The sequence below is a fragment of the Rattus norvegicus genome, chromosome 4 (assembly GCF_021556685.1).
Source record: "Rattus norvegicus strain SHRSP/BbbUtx chromosome 4, alternate assembly SHRSP_T2T, whole genome shotgun sequence".
Lineage (NCBI taxonomy): Eukaryota > Metazoa > Chordata > Mammalia > Rodentia > Muridae > Rattus > Rattus norvegicus.
This window is the reverse complement of record NC_141537.1, coordinates 161,466,642-161,481,706: the sequence shown is the minus strand read 5'-3', so window position 1 is coordinate 161,481,706 and position 15,065 is coordinate 161,466,642.

Here is a 15,065-nt window from a genome sequence, read left to right as displayed (position 1 = left end):
CGTCTCTGCATACTCTCGGGTGTTTCAAATCCAGTTCTTTATCATCTTATAAACCCATTTGTGCTGATGACAGAGGGCGGAGCCCGGGGAGAACCTGACAGCTCACAGTCATACAACTCACCGGCAGAAGTCAAGGAATCTAGGAGAACTGATTCTGAACTAGAACTTAGCTCACAAGATCTCCTATGGATGCAAGATGAGGGATGTGATGCTCAGAATGGCGGTGAGAGCTGTGATTAGCCTATCTTTACTCTTACATTCTGCTTGAGTCAACCTCTCCTGACTCAGTGTTTGTGTAGTGGATGCTAGTGAAATTCACGGACTTCCAAAATGCACTTGCTTGTATGAACAGAAATGTTTGTGAATTGTCAAGAGCCAATACTCTTAAATAAATGTGTGAGGTCTTCCTCCTAAAAAGATTATACAGGACGGGATATATTTTTGACCAGGTTTATATATTATGATATTAAGTGTTCAGAATCTCCTCTCTTATATAAAATACCATCTTGTTAGTGTAACCATTTGGCCACGCAGTAAGTAAACCGAGACTCTGGTTAACTAACCGTGTGGTAGAAAGAAGCTGGTTTTTAGAATCGGCCTTCTCTGCTTTAAACAGACTGATGCTTCTGAGTTACGCAGGAAATGAAGTTTAGCCTCCTTACAGTGGCAAAGAGAGACAATAAGAACCCAACCCAGCAGAACTGCCACGGAGCACTGAAGTTCCTCTCCCATCTGTCAGCCAGCAATGCATCACAATGCCTTCCCTCCGTGTGGGCTGCATTCATGCTAACCGCAGGCAGCAACTCACTGGTTCCAGAAGCTCCGTCAGTGATGTTTGTTATGCCTGGAGATGCACAGCCCTTGCCGTTGTCTGGCTCTCCCATTTTACTTCCACAACTATTCAGTCTGCAAAGAACCAGCTTAGACATTACCAGTGTATCTCAACATTTTTTTTATTGAAAAAATGTATTTAGAGTAATTCTGTATACCTGTCACCTTCGCTACCCTGAATTCCTCTGGGAAAGGGATAGTGTTTAGCACACAGTGTTTGATAAACCCTAAGTGAATGAGGAGAGAAACAACATTTTGCTAAGTTGGATGTTGTGGCGAGGACTCGGGGAAATTCTGCAAGCAGGTAAGATTTTTAAGTGCTTATAATATATTATTTATACAACAGCTTTCTTCAAGGAGCTTAATGTTCTAAAGTCTTCAGCTATATTTTTCTCCTTCCAGATTAACCATTTGACTTTTGAAAATAGGCTAAATAGTTCTCCATCTGTTATTCCTGTGGGCAGGAAACAGACTTCCCCCCCTTCACGTGGCCCGCCAATGTCTTCTTATGAATTTTAAGCCTTGACACAGTCAATTAAAAATCACATGGTGACAAGGATAGCCACAGGGAAACGGAAAATGGAAAGGGAGACCTTCTTGGTAAAGATGAACCAGGCTCAGATAAGGAAGGAACCAGCAAGATCAACACCATGTCAATGGCAGACCTCAGGCTGGTAGGCAGAAGGCCCCACAGAAAGAAGACTTTCTGTGTTGCTATTCATGGTGCAACGGGGACTGCTTTTTGCCTTTCTCTTCTCACTGGAGTCCAGGAATGGTGGGGAGATTTCCATTTAGGAATTCTGACTTCTGTGACTCATAAAAGCAGATTAATTTCTCTGTAATACACCCAATGTGAAACCAGCCCATAACAAGAAGAAACAGAAGCATGAAAACATTTTAAGGTTTTACTTGTAATCATTTTTTTCCTCCAAAGCAATGGTTTCCAAGAAGAGTGAGTGTTCTGTGGAGTGGGTGGTGTATGGGTTGAGTGCTGTTCTGCTTCCCTTAGCTGAGATTGGCCCCATCACATCAGTCCAGCACAATTCCTTGGTCCTTTAGGATGTTTGCTGCACCTCCCGATTTAGCATCCTCTAATGAATGTGCTGTTGGTGTTTTCCTTCTCCCACCTTGTCATTAATGAAGATGCCTAGGGACACTGGGCCCATCACCAACCCACCAAACACCTCCCACCTCTAGCAGCATAAGCATTTATCATTACCCTTTGTTTACAATCCTTTCCACTGTTTCTAACCCATGTGTGGGGCTTATATCCCAGCCAACGCTCAGCCTTCTTCTCCAAGAGAAACAGAATCCTGCACACGCTCTCACACTCTGCAGCTACCTTGTAATCAGTGGGAGAGCCTTGGATCGTGGGGAGAGAGAGAGAGAGAGAGAGAGAGAGAGAGAGAGAGAGAGAGAGAGAGAGAGAGGAGAGAGAGAGATTTGGTGAGGAAAGAATACAGATGTCTGAGGTCTGCTTTGTATTACGGATGGTTTCTAGGGAGGCAGTGCCAAAGTTCATACAGGAGCCAGATACTAAAACAGGACATACCATTCATCTGCCAGGGAGATATTAACTACTTTTGCCACGTGAGAATGCATCAAGGGACACTGAGCAATGCATGCGAGATGCAGGTGCACACACACACTTATTGTGGCTTACGAACAGGCTCAGCGCTTGCTCCTATGCATTAGTTACTTTTATCTTTAGTGCAACAGGATGCCTGACAAAAGCAAGATAAGGAAGGAAGGGTTTGCTTGGACTCAAAGTTCGGTGGGACAGCCCATCATGGTGCAGAAGGCAAGGCGGCAGGAGAGGGAGCTGACTGGTCACATCGGATCCATAGATGGGGAGTAGAAGTAAATGTTAGTGTTCAGCATGGTTCTCCTTTTCATTCTGTCTAATTGGGTGGTATCTCCCACATTCGGGGTGGGTCTTCCCTCTTCAGTCAAAACTTTCTAGAATCACACACGCACGCATGCACGCACGCAGGCAGGCAGGCACGCACCCACACACTCGCATGTACAAGGGGGAGGAGTCTGGGGTGGTGGGATTCAGAACTATGTCTCGTATGTGATTCTAAATCCAGCCAAGTTTGCTTGAAGATTAACCATCACTTTGACTCCAAATGTTCAACCAGGAACCATATTCTCCCGGACTCTTCTTCAGACTGGATTTATTTAACTTTGATATTCTAACTCTAGACTCTGGGAATGGAAACATAAAACAGACTTTTTTCCTGCCCATGGTGAGCCTGTTGTAGCAAGACAGGCATGTACCTGTCAGTGTTCTTAGGCCTGGGAAGGCAGTGGTGTGGTGAAGAAGCATTACCTCATTCTGAACAGAGGGTCTAGAAATGCTGAGTGAGTTATGGACATTGAACTTCTGCCTAGAGCATCCTTATTTACCTAATCTGGGCCTAAAACAACAGAAATAATTTCTGTACATATTTTCTAGGCAAGGTGCCTGAAATCAAGACACCAACAAAGCCATGATCTCTCTGAAAACCCTGAGGAAGATCCTCCTGTCACCCTCTGTTTCTGGTGGTCCCTGGTTGTCCCTGGTGTATACCTGCTTTGCTCCAATCTCTACTACCAGTATTCACGTGGCTGCCTTTCCTCTGTCTCTGTTCAAATTTCCCTCATGTTGAGAGCATGTGGGCCCCTGGATTCAGCCCCTGTAACTCAAGAAACCTTTCCACAGCTCATCATCACAGCTCCTTCCTTCTCTACAGTCATTGATTATTTGAGTGTGTCCATCCATTTCCTGTCTCTATTCAGTTATAGTTGTACAAACTGCACATTGCCATTCAGGCATAGATGGACCTTACAGGGCAGTGAAGCATTTTGCTTATCTACTTTTGTGTCATATCCATGTAGCTGGAACAACTCTCTAGATTGGTTGCAGCCAAGTGTCTTTTGTCCTCTGAACTACCAAGATGTTATGTTGACCTCTTTTATGCTGCTCAATGCTTCATAACTGCCTATGTATTTATGGTTCATACACTGTATGGTCCTTATAGGCCATAACCACATGACCTATACATGTGTGGCCTTCCTCAAAACATGCTTGCTTAGGACTGACTGGATGAGGCAGTGGATACATACAAGGGAACAAGGGAACTGAAGAACCAATGAACGGATGGCTTGATAGTTGCTGAACTAAATACCAAGGAAACATTTTTTTTCTTGGAACCCCCCCTGCCCCTTGCATTAACATTGCAACAGATATTTTAGGTCATAGAGGAAGAGGAATTTAGAGAATATCAGTTTTCATTATGAAATAGAATGTGTTTGGTAGCATTTTGTATATACTCCATTATTTGACCTTTCTGTTCTTTCTTTCCACCACCCTTGGCAGTCTAGAGGCTGCTAGCTGCTCTCTTTTAGTGAGAGGGCTAGACACAGTGACGGGGAGAGAGAGCTTGCCTAATGTACTCAGAGGCCCGAGTTCTACCTGTCTTAGTGTAGAGCAGTTCAGCCATTCAGCTAAGGCATGAGAGTTGACGTCTGCATACAACGTCTTAGTCTTTCTGGAGATTGCTTCGCCTTCGCAGTCTCTGCCCATCCCAGGCATTCTTGCCTCTTAGCTTATTGACATCACACTGGAGACATTAGGAGGTGGAGCTGGCTGGAAGAAGACTCTCACTGGGGACACATTCTCAGGTCTCTATCTGTGTCACTCCAAGTGTGCCGAGGTAGCAAGATACTTCTTGTGAAGAGTCGTTGTTTCTGTTTCTCAGCACAGACTTGTCATTTCTGAGCATAGCTGGCTATGTATTATTATGGGATAATTCTTCCGTCTGTGATTGTTGATCTTGCTTCCCAGAATGCCCCATGCTCCTTTCCGATCAGGTGAGGGGATGGAAGGCAGGAAATTAAATCAACTGTTATTTCGACACATTTTCGTATCGTGTCTGGGAGGAAGACTGGAGTAGAATTTTTAACCAAATCTTGTCAGTTCTTTGTGAAATTGGTTTGGTTTGAGTTTTTGTTTTTGTTTTTGTGGTTTTTTTTTAATCATAGTGTCCCACGAGTCCAGAGAAGTAGACAGGGTCTATTTCTTTTGACAGTGATGGTCTGGACATTTAGTGGTCCTTAGCAGAGTGATTTCTGCTGGCATTGATAAAGATGGTGATGATGCAGTGACAGGCTGACTAAGCTGAACCCAGAGAGCTCTATCTACTCACTTATTAATTATTCATGCCTGGAATCCTCCAAGAGATAATATAGAGAGGTATATAATTTTAAAAAAATCTACATTTCCAAAGGACCATGCAGCCCGAGACAAAGGAGCTGTGGAATGATGACATAAGAGACAGCTGTGTAAGAAAGTCTTTTGGTTGAGTACATGTTTTATCTTTAAGATTTCTGTCAGACGTGGAGGGAAAGAGGCCACAAGCCACATAGCTTTTACCAGGTCATGACATACACATCCTATAACTGCAGAGGATACAATTACTCTTATACCAAACTTTAAGAGATATTTAACATCTCAATTTCATCCTATTTGACATCATCTTAGTACTTTGATAGTGCTTTTGAAACGCACATCTAGTTTTTATTCCCTAAAACCATATTTTATATTGACTTTTAAGCACAGCTATGCGCCTGCCGAACTGTTACTGTATTTGGGTTGAATTAAGTAGTCCAAGGACATAGACATTTGTCTTTTATGCAGTGATCTTGATAATTAAACTGACTAAGGCAATAGGACTTAGAAAACCAGAAGATCAAATTGCGATCAGGTTTCTCCCCTTATCTGCCTTGAGGATTAATGACCACCTGCAGGCTTTCGATGAGTGCCAGGGATACAGAAGTCCACCTGTTCGTGGCAAAAGTCACCATATGCCTAAGCTATAGGGTAGGTTGCTGGCAAGGGCAACATTTTGTCATGAAATCATTTTTCTCTTATACTCTTACCCTACAAAAATCTATTCTGTGTAAGAGCAAGCAAGGTTGAGTATTTCAGGCCAGGCTAGCCTGTGATAACTAAGAATAGCTATGAAAGTAGAGGACTTTCCCACATAGCATGACAATGACATTTGCCGAGATAGTCCTGGTTGCTTCTTTCATATACTTTTATACGTATGAGTGTTTGCTTGCACATAGGTATGTGAACTGTGTGTGCAGTGCTCACAGAAACCAAGATTTTCTGGAAATGGAGATGCAGGAACCTATGAGTTGTCATGGGGGTGCTGGGAATTGAACCTGGATCCTCTGGGAGAGTAGCCAGTGCTCTTAAGCACTGAGCCATCTTTCCAGCCTGGAAAGTTCATTCTTGAAGCTCATGGAGAAAACTATGAAGCAGCATTTCACAAACCCACAAAACTAAGGAGCTCTATTTTTTTTTAAATTACAACTTATCAATAGTCTTTCAGGAGTTGCTTGTGGAATGTAAGGCAAGCTGAACATGTGGTATCACAGATGAATTCATCATCGTAAGAAATGATCAAAACTTGATTCATATGTTTAATATACAATAGACAGTGACTAATGGCATAAAGATACGTTGAAATGATAAGATGATGTATAACTTAAAATAGCTGTCTGCAAAGAGATAAAATACTATTTGGTGATAGTTTCTTTTGTTAGGACCAAATTTGAGATCTAACCCCTTTGCTTTTATAGAGTATTTTTGGTAGATAATTGTTCTGGTTTGCTTTGTGTGTGGCGGGGGGCAGAGCTCTAATAAAACACTGATCAAAAACAACTTGAAGGAGGAAAGGGTTTATTTCAGGTAACTGACAATAGTCTTAATGAAGAAAAGCTAAGTCCAGAGCTCCAGGAAGGAATGTAGAAGCTGGAACTGAAGCAGAGGCCATGGAGGAACACTACTTATTGGTTTTCTTCATCTGGCTTGCTCAGCTTGCTTTCTTGTACAACCTAGAACCAACTGCCTAGAAATAGCACTGCCTATGGTAGGCTAGACCCCCTCATATCATTCAGAAATTAAAAACGTTCCATATAGACATGGCCACAGGCTGATCTGATCGAGGCAATTTCCCCACTGAGGTTCTGTCTTCCCAGCCATGTCAAGTTGACAACCCAAATCAGCCATCATAGTAAAGAGTCAGCACAAAGTTCTAAGAAAAATAAGGATCCACAAATCAGCTTATTGCCTAGGCTTTGCCAAATTGAATTTCAGGACAGCCACAGACTTAAAATTTAGATAGAACATTCTCTTTTTTATCCCTTTTTTGAGCCCACCTGGCCTGTGTGTGGTTACCTTCACCATATACCCAAGGCCACACGGAAATCTCCTATGGAGACTTTTTCTGGAAAGTTGTAAGAAAAGGTCATTACTTAAAAAAAAATTATAGTCTCATTGTGTGGTAGGCTGAGGCAGGAATACTGGGAGTTTAAGGCTAACCTAGACTATATGGCAAAATCCAGACCAGCCTAAGACATAGTCGTCTTCTTCTTCTTCTTCTTCTTCTTCTTCTTCTTCTTCTTCTTCTTCTTCTTCTTCTTCTTCTTCTTCTTCTTCTTCTTCTTCTTCTTATCATTATTATTATTATTATTATTATTATTATTATTATTTTATAAACTTGAAACTAAGCAATTGTAAACAAAGTAATGCTTGCAATTCTGTTTCTCAAGTATTCAGCTTCACTATTATGTATGTCCTTTGGGTTACCTGTTTGTTGAGTTTTGCAGTCCTAAGGAGCGAACACAAGCCCTTGCACATACATGCCAAGCAAGTGTTCCAACGCTGAACCATACCCTCCAGCTGACCAAGCCAGCTCAGTCAGCTAACAGGTTCTCAAAGGAGGGAGTAAGGATTAAAGAAAGAAAAGACAATTAGACAATATTATAACATGACTCCAGCCAATGTTGAAGTGAGTCTATTTTTCCCGGTCTGCTTTTATATCTTTCTAGATACTTGCACAGAGTAAGGTCAGTTCTTAAATCAAAGACTAAGTAATCAAACAAGGCAATAAACAAAGTCACTGGGTCTAGGGGCTTATCAGGAGGACCAAGATAAAAGGAATACCATACATTCCCAGGCTGTATTTGCCTTGAGCCTAGTATTAGCCCAATGTAAATATTCTTATCTGAGCCTATTTCCTTGTCCTCCTGGACCAAGGTAAACATTCTTGCCAATATCCTAGAAGCAGCATCAAGGGCCCTCCACACCTCCCCGTTTTTTATTTCATAAACAAGATTGAGTCTATCTTAGATCGTTCTGACAAAAATGCCTTCCTTACCCATCATGGAATATGCATTATCAAAACCAGTGCATTTCTGTCTTAGGTTGGTAAGGCTCTGCGCATAATCTTACCTGTCTTTGACTGCCAGTCTGTTAAATTAAGGATGCTGTCTGGGGATCCATTTTTAGTTCCATGTATTTTGACCACCAACACCCAGCCAAGATTGTTTATATCTTTTGAATTTGTAGAACATGTCTTTCATCCCACCAAAGAACTCAGTGACCAATGACGTGAAGTTAGTAGCCTGACACTGACCACAGGGGTGGTCACCATTTACACCATGGAACTTGGATAATGCTGCAGAACTTCTTTGTGTATGGAGGAGCCAATTGTGAGACATTTCCCAACACTACTGTGCCCTCCCTCAACCATGGCCTTGTTGCCCTCTTTCCTAAAAAGGAAACCGAGACAAAGAAAATGTAAACCATTAGCCTAAAACCATCATAGCTAACTAGGCAAGTGACCTAGACCTTATGATACTTTCTATATTGTCTCTGTATGTGATGAGACTAACATCCCTATTCATAGGACAATTAATTCTTGTGCAAACAAGCTGTTAGGCACAAGATGATAGTAACTGGCTGTTGGAGGCACCAAAATATTTACCTTATTCATAAACACTGATGTCTCTACTGTGCCAGACCTGAACTTTGGAATGGGTCATAGACACAGACAAATCAATATGGATTCCATTATTAACAAAGCACAAGGTAAATGCTTTGATTGGAAAAATACAAGGACATCTGACACTACAGCATGGAGAAACACAAGACTGAAGATCCCAGAAGACAACCTAGAAGAAGTGGCTTCTAACCTTAGATGGAAGGTGTAAGTAAGCCTTAGCCAAGCAAACACGGACAACAAGCCGAGGTGTGGTGGAGAGAGGAGTAATAAGGACTCCGGGTACTGGTGGTGGTGGTAGGGGTATGTGGAATGCAGTGACCAGTACAGGACCGAAGACAGCAGGTGGGCTGTCAGAGTCAGTTTCACATTTCACAGTTCATCCTATTGCTGTTTGAGAGGCAAAGCAGAGGGGTGGGACCGAAGTGGAGCTGTCACATAAGGAACTGGAGCACAGACATCCCAGGCATGAAACAGTTCATTAGCTATTCCATTTCTTTCAGGGATACTATTGAAAACAGTTATCCATTCAGTGGAGAACACAGAAGAACAGGATTAGACCAGCAAGATGACCATTCATAGATGGACATGTTTGCAGTCAAGCCTGACTATTGGAGATAAAATAATTAGGATTGCATGAAGGAAGGAGAAAGTGACTGTCACAAGCTGTTCTCTGACCTTCATATGACCTGTGGCATGGCACACACATGGGCACACACAATAAGTAGATGTAATTTAAGATAAAAGAAGATCCAAGGTAGGGAAAGGAAGACAGAGGAAGAGTGTGATCACATGAGGCTGGGAACAGACATTTGCCCTCAGTACATCCTGTGAGGGCATTTGAGTTTTGCTTTCTTGCTTACAAGGACTGTCACATTCTTTTGTTGATTAGCCAGTGTCCAAATTCTATGCTGAGACACATAAGCTACTTCTATCAGCTAATCAGAATGACCTCCTAAAACTAGACCAGGGTTTCCAGAATGTTCCATCCTGGCCTTTTTTTATTTCCTTAACTCTCAGTTTTAGTTCATTGTTGACCTTTTGGAGATAGGGTCTATTCTTGTCAGTTACCTGTAATGAATTTTTTTGAGGTGATACCTTTACAAAGAGAAAAGGTTTGCTTTGGCTCACAGATTGGGAGAATCTCATCCATGACTACTTGGCCCCGATTATTTATGGGCTTGGGGCAAGCCAATGTATCATGGAGAGCTCATAAAAAAACAAAACAAACAAACAAACAAAAAAAAAGCATATACCTGATGGCCAGGGGTAGATAGGAGGTTGAGGTCTTACAGCCTCATTCAAAGGTATGTCCCAGTAATCTGAGTAAAGGTCTCCCACCTGCAGGCCATATCTCCTGAGCTACCACCACCTTCCAGTAGTGCTGCTTGGACACCAAACTTCTGAGCCTTTTGGAGACATCTATGCCCTGCTCAAGGGCATAGCCCCACAGTCAGGTTCACAGTAGACACTCAGTTTTTGTGGCATGATTGCTTGATGCCTAAGTCACAATGAGATAAACTTTCATGCTTTGAGTTCTGAGAAGGATTGTGTTGGTGTTTCTAAGAGAACATCTGTTAAACTAGTGTCTCACTCAAGAATGAGTGAAACAACGCTGTGTGGTGGTCAGCCAGAGCATCCATGACTCCTATCCACTCTTGCCCATTCAGCCTCTCTCCCTACCCTTTCCAGCCTGTTCCCTCTCCTCCTGTCCATGTTTCAAAGTGGAGAGATGCAGTGTACACACATGATCATGCCACATCTCCTTTCCTGAAGTGGCACCTTGACTAGCCCTTCGTGGTGGCCCTCATCAAGTCCCCTAAACCATCAGCTTCAGCTGCAAGCCCTCAGCATGCTTTGCTCCTCACAGCAACCAGGTGATTGGCCTGTGCTTAGAGCTCCCTCATTGGCTACACTGTGCTTTCTTGGTTACCCTTCTTTCTCTGGATAGTTCTTAGCTATCTTTGAAGATCCCGTTTAAGCATTTTTTGCTCATGAAAACCTTCTCACTTATCTGTTGGCTCACCTCTTTCTGCAATAGCCACAAATACATTGCCAGGTTAGTAATCTGTTTACACACCAGATTTACTTCTAAGTCATGGACTCTTTTTGAATAGCCCCCAAGTGCCCCTGGCACAGCAAAAAAAAATGTTAAATACTAAATATATAATGAATAAATAAGAAAGACACTTCCTAGCAAGCCCCTGGAGAATCATTTTCCTTTAAGAATATACCCTTTTCCTCTAGAAAATTCATTGGATTACCTCCCTCAGTTCAGCTTAGCCATATCCTGATGGTCCATCACTTGCGCGGCCTATAATACTGGTGTGCCACGTGCAGTTGAGTACTTCTCCAAGAACACATTCAAATGCTATTGCAACATGAAACTGCTTTTGTGACAGTCCTCTATAATTAGACTCTCTATAGAATGGGACTTGCTAAATTGAGAACAGTTAGAGCTTGTGTGGGGGCAGGCAATAAGACTGATAGATTATATTCAGCTCAAACTTTCAATCACTCGTGAGATCTGCTACAGACATGGCAGATGGTGGATGACTCTAAAAAGACTCAGGAAGAATCCACAGGGTGCTCTGGAGAGAAGGCAAAGCATTGTTGAATACTACACATGGTGGTCAGAGGTAAATGAGGAAGACATTTATTCCACAAGCATTAACTCACGGGCTGGACACAAAAGGGCCAAAAATCTCTGCCTTGGAATTTACACTCTTGGAAGAGGAAAGCAGTGCCAGTAAATAAATAAATAAATAAAAATAAATAAATAAATAAATAAATAAATAAATAAATAAATAAATAAATAGTCCAGAACAGTGGTTCTCAACCTGTGGGTTGTGACCCCTTGCGGTTGAATGAACTTTCCACAGGGGTCACCTAAGACCATCGGAAATATCAAGTTTTTTTTTCTTTTCTATTTTTCGGAGCTGGGAATCGAACCCAGGGCCTTGCGATTGCTAGGCAAGCGCTCTACCACTGAGCTAAATCCCCAACCCCTCAAGTTTTTAATATATGTTAACAATAGTAACAACCTTACAGTTATGAAGCAGCAAGGAAAATGACTTTATGGTTGGAGGGTCGAGGGTCACCACAACATTGAGGACCTGTATTAAAGGGCCACAGCATTAGAAATGTCAAGAACCCTGTATTGGAATTTCTGATAATGCTACGAGTTAGGGGAGTAGGAAGGGAGGGGATGAGGAGGAATCTCAGGGGGTTCTTGTTTTCAATAGACATGCGGGGAAGAGCAGTGCAGAGATGATGGTGCTTAAATGGAGATGAGGGAGTACATCCTCACTGAAGGACAGAGCCATCAGGTGCCTGAGGGGCTCACTTTGCTAACAGAGGGAACTGTCAGAGCAAGGGGCTCATTACGTTTTGGTTGTTGGCACACACAGCAGCAAGGTTGGTCTTAAAGGAGTACGCCAGATTATAGTGAACTTGTAAGTCATTTTAATATCATTGACACCTACACTAAGACAAGAAAAGACCTGGGGGTTAGAAGGCAAGGGCACCACCATATGACATCAAGAAAGGCAAAGGGATCTGCTGTACTTGGCAACGTAAAGTGGACTTCCTAGATGAAGTCTTCCCTGAGCAAGGTAACAGCTCAGAGTCTATGTTGCTTCCCCTTTTAGCCTCTTGGTGGACTACCTCCCCTTGTCACTCATTCATCTAAAGCCTTGTGTCAGCCACTAAGGAGGCATGGAAAGCCAGGTAATACAAACCTTCATTTCTACACAGTAAGAGCAGAAGACAAGTATCTAGGAAGGCCACCCGCTGAGTGAGGGACAGAAGAGGAAGACAGGTGGCCCTCACTTCATCTGAGAGCACCAAGGCTTCTCTTCCAGAGGACCAAAAGAGCAAAGCTGAACCTGATGACTGAGAGGGTGACATGGGGGAGAAACTGCAGAGTTTTTGAACTGGCCAGTGAAGTAGACAGAGCACAGGGCATGAGAGTGCATGGGGACAGCGGCATGAAGAGAACTGGGAGAGGTAGTTAGAGCAAGATGACAGAGGGCCCTCTGGGACTTTATTCTAGGGGCAATGCATCGCTACAGGATCTAGTTTTGAAAAGGTCATTGATTCTGGCTGCTGAGTGATGGATAGATGTCAGGGGAGACTAGTGTGGTGACTAATGGAGTCTTCCTGGCATGAAGTGATGGAAGTTCTGTGGAAGAGGAGTGGAGAGAAAGAGATAGATAGATCAGGTATATACTAGGAGGCAGAATGAACCATATCTGTGGACCAATTGAATATGTTGAGTGTTGGGAGCATGCTGGATAACCCCTACTTTCTTACCTGGGGGCTAAATTCTGAAATAGAAGACACAGGAGGCTAAGCAGGCTCGGCGAAGGAGATGCAGAAGTCACCTTGGACTAGACACGACGTGAGGGGATGCACGCTGGAAACACGTCAGGAAGCCTTTGGTTCATGCAGAACGCTAGCAGCCTTCAGTGTGGGGGTGTGGTTATTGAGAGGGACCTCGTGTGTGATGGCCTAGTTTGAGGCTCAGAGTCGTCTGTAGGAAGCCAGGAGAAGAGCGTGCCTTTGAAATAGGAAGGAGAAGTGTGGATTGCTCTCAACCCTGGGTCTTTGAACTCGGGTCTTCAGTCTCACACTTTCCTAGTTCTTTGCCCACATACATCCAACCGTGGAGAGAGAAAGGGGTTGCTTTAGGCCTAGTCTATCGTATTGGAAGATTTTAGGAATGTGGAATCATTTAGTGCATATGAATACGTGGGGAAGTGGAGACCCTCATTTCATTTAGCAGAGGTGAAGGCCAGGGCAAGCCATCTGAGCAGTCGCTGTGACCCGGCAGTCTCCCACCGTGTCCTGGGCAGAACAGCTGGTACAGGCTACCTGGAGATACGTGAGGATTCAGCAGTAGAAACCAGGACATTGTTTGAGTGATGTCACTATGAGATAGATGATCAAGTCACATGTGCACAAGTACATGAAGCAGCAAATGGGTCCAACCAATGCTGGCCTGGGCTAGGTATGGGTCCCTTATCACACACTATTAATTAAGCTGGAAGGAAATGAGCTGAAGGATGGGAGAGATGGCTCAGAGGTTAAGAACACTGTCTGTTCTTCTAGAGGACCCAGGTTCAAATCCCAGCACCCACATGGAGGCTCACAGCTGTTTGTAATTCCACAATGCCTGTAACTATGACATGCACATAGACATACATGTAGGGAAAATACCATAAAATACACATAAAATAAAGGTAAATAAAACATAAAGGAGAAGCAAAGCACAAAGCAGAAGCAATATCCTCCCATTTCCATTTGGTCTGGTCCCGAACCCTGCACACAGGGTTCCTTTGTAAGCCTTATCTCTGTCTCCTGCAAAACAAGGACCATAACTTCTCAGGAGGCACAGGGTTGGTACCGCATGAAGAAACATGCAAACAGTCTGCTCGGCACATACAGGTACAGAATGGAGTTTTCTCCCTCCTGCCCCAATGTGCTCCCACCAAAGCCTGCCTTCCACTGGACCCACAGACCTACCTATCGTCCACCCTGGCTTACTTCTCTCAGTGGGCATGGCTTCCATGACGTCCAGATCCACTATTGTAGAACACAGGCTGTACTCAGCCAGACACCAGGAGAGCAGCTCAGTGAAGTCCATATTCACAAGCCTTCAGTTCAGTGAGAGTAAGGTGGTGTAGCCTCTCTTAGGTACCCAGGAAATGACTTGGCTTCCTGAAGTTGATATCTTGGGTTTTGCAGCCTGGTTCCCACTCCAGTAAGGTGCTGGCCCATTCTTCACCAGGCCTACTTTCCTACACTGCTATTTGTTCAACTGGCCCAAGATGGCCCCATGGCCCTATGACCTTACCAAAGAGGCCTTTGTTCCTCACTTTTCACTCAAGTTTTGAGACACACACACACACACACACACACACACACACACACACACACACACCCCACCATACCACCAGAAGTGCATAGCCAAGTGTCTAATGACTCCAGCATGATCAGGATGAAGTTTCAATGCTACCACCACCCTCTCCTACAACTAGCCAAGTAGGTGAGGCTGGCCAGCCTGGGATCTCCAGGGCTCCTCCTGACTCTGCCTCTCCAGGGCTAGGGTTGCAGGCACCTGCTTATTATGCCTGACTTTTCTGGTATGGTTTGTGGGGAGCCAATTCAGGTCCTCCTGCTCACACAGCAGTGCTGAGAGCTCTGGAGTTTGTCTGTCTGTGTCACGTTTGTGTGACCACTCACTGAGTGTCATGACCTCATGGCAGGTGATAGCGTTTGCTCCTGTTGGCTTCTTTATATCAGGAAAGGGCATGGACGATCCCTCTAGGCCAAACCTTTATACTCCAGTGTTTTTCTACCAGAATTCGATGTATGTATTCTTACGTTCACTCGCTA